Raw genomic sequence first — 6278 nt, 5'->3', positions numbered from 1 at the left:
AGAAAAGAAAAGAAGAAATTCCCCGCGAAAGAACAAAGGACTTCTGAGATACCTGTTTCTGAACTTTAACTGCAAAATTTCCCCAGGCTGGAACAACAACAAACGAAGCACTGTCCGGACTGTCCCGTGGGTGAAACACGGGGCTGCTCGGACGCTTCAGTTACATATTTGCTCGCTCTGTTAGTCTAGTGCCTTTACTTTTCCCATGAGTTACTCATTCTGCAACAGTTCAGATGAATGGTTTTACAATCCATCCCCCCAAGATTTAGAAACAGAGGTAAACAACCTAAAGGAGAGGGAGGAACCCTCTTAGTGCAAGGTAGGGCACTTCCAAGACATAACTGCCTCTTTGCTGTAGTGTCTCCCAGTGACGAATGCTCTAATCGTGTCTAAGTTCACACCCATAGCCAGGATTTCAATCTAGTTTTGCCTCGATCGTCGTCCACCCCCACCCCACATTGCTTCTCTTTTTTGCTTCATAACAACCATAGAATAAACTACTAAAACCAAAACTAACTCATGTGGTGGCATCCCCTTAATCCCAGCAGTCAAGAGGCAGAGGCAGGTGGACCTCTATGTGTTTGAAACATGCCTGGTCTACAAGGAGCGTTCCAGGGTGGCCAAAGCTAGAGCGAGATTCTTTCTCAAAAAAGACACTAACTCGTTTAAGTCTTGCAAAAGGGAGAGTAGGGGTGGGGGAAGGGAGGGACATCAAGTTTTGATATTCACCTTCTTAAATAATTCTCTTTAGCAAGATAACTAAGCATCAAATTTGATTTTCTCAAGAGGAGAGAGCCTACCCATCACAGCCCAGGCACAACAGGAAGCTACTGGCTGAATTCATTCCTAACAGAATTGGTGAGTCAGTATTCGGTGGTACCTCTTGAGTCCCGGCCTTTTAAGGCTCTTGATTCTTGAAAAACGGACAAAATAATGAAGAGCTGTCTCCGCCTCCCCCTCTTTTTTTTCTTTCGTGGGTAATTGTTAGCTAATAAAACAGTCAAAATAAATTTTAGAAGAGAGCTCAAGAGAAGTGGAAGAAAGAGGGAGGAGCAATGAAGGGCTCAGAGCTGGGGGGTGGGGGTGGCGGATGTGAGAGGCACCCCTTTCTTTTGTCTACCTCTCAGGGGGTGAAGATTTCCTATTTGTCAGAAACTTGAAAAAAATTTACAAAAGTACATTATGTTTTCCTAGCTAAATTGTGGAGTGGAAGCCATAGTTTGATGCTTATTGTGTCGGTGGCGGGAGGGGGTGGGAGGGGGGAAGGCAGCATTTTCTTCCCAACACAAAATCTGAAACCTCCATCGGTGCACATCTGAGAGCCTGAACAGTCAGTCCTGCTGCGGCTCTGGACTGGGTGGGGGGTGGGAAGCTGCTTCTTCAAAAAAGAAAAAAAAAAAGAAAGAAAAAAGAAAAATGAAGACAAGTTCACTACCTCTTTTCCAACAGGGAAGCATTCATGCAGGACATGAACTTTCAAAGAGTTACAAAAGCAAATGCAATAAAGGGACCCGGAGAGAGAGGCTCCACTCACAATTTCCAAGGACTAAACCGGTGGTCTCAACCTTCCTAATGCTGTGACCTTTCAATACAGTTCCTCCTGTATTGTATTGTGACCACCAACCATACAATTATTTTTGATGCTACTTTGTAACTGTAATTTTGCTACTGTTATGAGTGGTAAGGTAAAAATCTGATATGGAGATGGTCTTTGGTGACCCCAGTGAAAAGGGTCAGTTGACATCCCCCAGAAGTGTCACTGCTCAAAGGTTGAGAACCACTGGGAAAGGCGCTATTTTTCAGAGGATCAGAGGAAGGAAAAGATGGAATACCAACTCTAACGGAGGGAAAAAGAGCTAAGCTTAGAGGTTATCCTGTGCAAACTGACTGTGGGCTCATGTGCCTTAGCTTACCATGGTCAACCCCATGCAGGGGAGTGAGTTAGACCCTCTGCTTAAGAGTGCAGGCTGAAGAATGGACAGGAAGGGAAGAAAGAGGAACTCCGGGTGCCTTCCTCAGGGACCTACTGAGGCTTCTGGGTCTCATGCTCCAAGCAAATTCACTCCCCAACACAAGGCAACAGTGTTCTGCTGAGTTTCTTTCTGGTACAACATTGATTTGCAAGTGGTTCCAGCAGGCACTCCAGCTCCAGTGATATCTAATATCGTACAGTGTACATGGCTGCGCAGTGTACATTGATGCACTGCCCTCCAATACCACACTGAATTCCACACCAGAGTATCATCTGCGGAGGGATCACACCAATTAGAGCTGAGGGATCCTTTCAGTTGCCTACCAAAAGGCAGTACAAATTGCTGGAGGCATGTGGCCCTATTGTTCACTCAACACCCAAACCAAAGAGTCACTGGCTCTGTTCTCTGTCCTCACATGGTTGGCCCTCATGAGGGAAGAAGGAAGGCATGTCCAGTGTCTCAAACATGCTCTTTCTGGTACCAGAATGAGGACCTAGAGTACTGCAGATAGCTTTCATTCTTAATGCTAGCAGGTCCTCTGAATGTCTAGAAAACAGAGGTCCCAGCTCCATCAGTGGTTCTCAACCTGTGGGTAGCAACCCCTTTGGAGAGGATCAAATGACCCTTTTCCAGGAGACACAGAAGACCATCTGCTTATCAGATATTTACATTGCAATTCATAGGAGTAGCAAAATCACTGAATGATGTAGCAACAAAAATAATTTTATGGTTGGGAGGGACACCACAACATGAAAAACTGTATTAAGGGGTAGCAGCATTAGGAAGGTTGAGAACCACTGAACTACATGGTCTTCCATGACACTAATAATCTATCCAGGTAACCGACACATTGGGGCTTGCAGAAACCATTACAAGGAATATTTAATCACATCTTTCCTTCTAGTTATAAGAACTCTCTATAACATGTTCTTATTTTCCCTTTTGTATTTCCGTTTGGGACACACCTCCAGGAAGCCATTAGCAAGGCCTGCTTTGACTTGCTAACCAAACTGCTCAAACAGTACAAAAATCCCCTTCTCACATCACAGCCTCCTGCTCGGCTTCCCTGCCTTGTTTTCTTCCCTTTCTCTTTGAGATCTCTGGTCCTTAGCACCTCTTCCTCCTTCCTCAATCCATTGTCTCCGTTCTGAGTTCTCTTATCTTTTTTCCTAGTCATGCCAGTTAAGGTTTTTATCAATTTGACACAATCAAAAGTCATCATAGACGCGTGACCCTCAAATGAGAAAATGCCTCCATCAGATTGGCGGCTGGCCAAGTCTGTGGGGAATTTTCTTGACTGATGATTGGTGTAGGAGGGCCCAACCCACTGTGGGTGGTATCACCCCTGCGCAGGTGGTCCTGGGTAATAGAAGAAAGCAGACCAAGCAAGCCCGGAAGCAGCCTTGATCTCCCTGCTAGAGCTCCTGCCTTAGTGATAAAGTATAAGATATAAGATGATAAATCCTTTTCTCACCAAGTTCATTTTGGTCTTGATGTTTATCACAGCCACGGCAAGCAAAGGAGAACACCGGCTGTGATAGCCCATCTTGGTTGTCAACTTCTACTGGGGTATACAGTGTTAAGTTGTATCTCTGTCTTTCCTCTCTTACGGAAGGCATTCTCTGATTGATTGGCTTTAATAAAAATCTGATGGTGAGGCAGGAAGTGGAAGGCAGAACTTCCTGGGAGGGAGAATGGAACGCTGAGGAGAAGGAAAAGGGAGGTCTTTTGCCAGCAGACATGAGAAGAGAGGAAACATGAAAGGAGGCATGAGAAGAGAGGAAATACAAGGAGCCATGACAGCTTCCTGGTATTGCCTGGTTCTTTTGACACGTCAAATGCCTTCATCTCTAACCTTTCCTAAACATGATGATCCCTCATGGCTCAGACCAGTCCCTTCATCTTATCTCCACTTCCTTCCCCTCATGTCATCATTAAGCATCATAAGCCATACTAGACATACAGACTCCAAATCAGCATCCCTGAAGGATGCCCACATACCCGTGAACCTATTGTACATCTCTCCCTGTGGTGCCCACCAACATCCCTGAAGTCTGAAGGATGCCCACATACCCGTGAACCTGTTGTACATCTCTCCCTGTGGTGCCCACCAGTGGTGCCCACCAGCATCTCTGAAGGATGCCCACATACCCGTGAACCTGTTGTACATCTCTCCCTGTGGTGCCCACCAACATCCCTGAAGGATGCCCATATACCCGTGAACCTGTTGTATATCTCTTCCTGTGGTGCCCACCAGCATCCCTGAAGGATGTTCACATACCCGTGTACCTGTTGTACATCTCTCCCTGTGGTGTCCACCACCATCCCTGAAGGATACTCATATACCCATGAACCTGTTGTACATCTCTCCCTGTGGTGTCCACCACCATCCCTGAAGGATACTCATATACCCGTGTACCTGTTGTACATCTTTCCCTGTGGTGCCCACCAGTCCTTCTCACTCAGTATTCAGAGTGGAACTCAGTAACATTATAAATAACCACTGTCAAGCAGGTATACAAGTTAACCATTCAGAAGGCTGAGGCTGGAAGATGATGAGTTAAGGCCAGTCTAGATGACATGGTGACTCTGCCTCAGAAAAACACCACCACCATCAAAGATGGTTTTGTGTTTTAATTTTCATAATTTGAACAGCATTATTGTTCTCCCAGACACTCATATTTGAAAGCTTGGGGCCTTCTCATGTTTCCTTTTCTCCTATGTGCCTCCCAAATGCTATTAAAAAAATATGTTTAGAATAAGCTTGGCTAATTTATGTTTATGACACATGTCTAGTTTTGCCTTGTATTATAAGATGTGACTATTTTAGAGAAAATTTAGCAAAAATAAATTTGAATGGACATAGACAGATACCTTGATTAACAGAGTGATGTTATTATTTATTCTTCGATAGCTTATTTCTGACAAGGACATGATATCACATCCAACTTCTGCCTTGAATAATTTAATTTTATCGGTCTAAAATTGCATTTCGTTATAATATTTTTACCTTCAATAAGGGGATATTAAAATTTCAAAACAATATGCCAGTCATTTTGAAAAGAAATTTTGTTATGAAAATTTAAACATACATAAAAACAGTAAAACAAACACCCACAGGACTCCCTTGCAAGGAAGGGAGGGAGGGGAGAGGGGCAGAGAGAAGGGGGAGGAAGTAGAGTGGGAAGAATGTTCAGATATCAGTTACTCTACCCCTCCTTGTCTCGCTGTGTCACTATAACAGTGCTTTGTAAGAGGGAAACTTGGGCTTACCCACACAGCATGTGAGTGATGGCACTCAGTGTGTCATAACGCCATCTTATCATCACCAAAGCTCATAGCACAACAGCATTGCATAGTTCTCAATCCCTCCCTACTAAAATTTTCCTGGTCTCAAAAATGTTATTTCCCTCCACCCCCAGTTAATTTCATTGTATTTTGGTTGAGTTAGCTCATAAATCCCAGCCAGTGCTTTTGATTTGAGCTCTGAAGTCCTTTTGAATCTTTCTGCTTTTCCATGTCACTGTCTTATAGAACAAACCAGGTCCCTAAGTCCAAATGGGCCCACAGTTTGCTTTGTGTGTATGTGCTTCCTTCCTAGCTCCTGTTGGTTAACATTTTGTTCCTCTGTTCTCTTGTGTACTAAGTGCTTGTGCAAATCATTTTGGGCTTTCTTTTCTTTATTTTGTGTATCATATCCCTTTTCATCTGTATCAAAGTTCATCTTCAACAATGAGTGCTGGGCTACAAAAGAAGATTTATTCTTTCAGCTGTCCTCTTATGACTTCGTCTGCCAGTTTTCCAAGGCAACACTCAAGTGTGGCAAGGTTTTGTTTTTGTTGTGTCTCTCTGTTCTTCACTCATAAAAGCACACTCTGTCGCAGCACTTTCTTTTCCCCTTGTGTTTGTTTCTCTTGGTTCTTGACATTTCAATCAAAGTGAAGAACTAACATAGTCATTGTCTAGCCTGTTCCCTGAGAGTAGACTGATGATATAAGATCTGAGGAAACATCAATAGATAAATAAAAATTATTTTAGAAAGTATTCAGAAAATTGTCCTCATTGTCTTAGATAGCTGTATTCTTTTGATTCTGTAGGCTCTCCTGGAAGAATATCATCTTTGTAACAAATGTGTGCATTGAGGGCTGGGGACGTGGAACAGTCAGTAAGTAACCTGTTGCACAAATATAGGACCCCAAAGCCAGCTTTGGTAATGCATCCCCATAATGCCATTACTGGGGAGACAGCCAGGATGAGCCCTGTCTTGCTGGCCAGTCGGTATAGCCAAATTACCAGGCACCAAGG

General features: G+C 43.9%; 1 non-coding gene across 1 annotated transcript; it reads right to left on the bottom strand.

Moving 5' to 3' along the window:
* Positions 1-5666: 5666 nt before the first annotated feature.
* Positions 5667-5795, bottom strand: LOC116097973. Its single transcript, XR_004121634.1, has one exon. It is a non-coding gene; the product is annotated as a small nucleolar RNA SNORA40 (small nucleolar RNA).
* Between the last annotated feature and the right edge of the window lie 483 nt (positions 5796-6278).

The sequence above is a fragment of the Mastomys coucha genome, unplaced genomic scaffold (genome assembly GCF_008632895.1).
Source record: "Mastomys coucha isolate ucsf_1 unplaced genomic scaffold, UCSF_Mcou_1 pScaffold2, whole genome shotgun sequence".
NCBI classification, from domain to species: domain Eukaryota; kingdom Metazoa; phylum Chordata; class Mammalia; order Rodentia; family Muridae; genus Mastomys; species Mastomys coucha.
The sequence above is the reverse complement of the archived record's forward strand: the minus strand, read 5'-3'. Positions and strand labels throughout refer to the sequence as shown.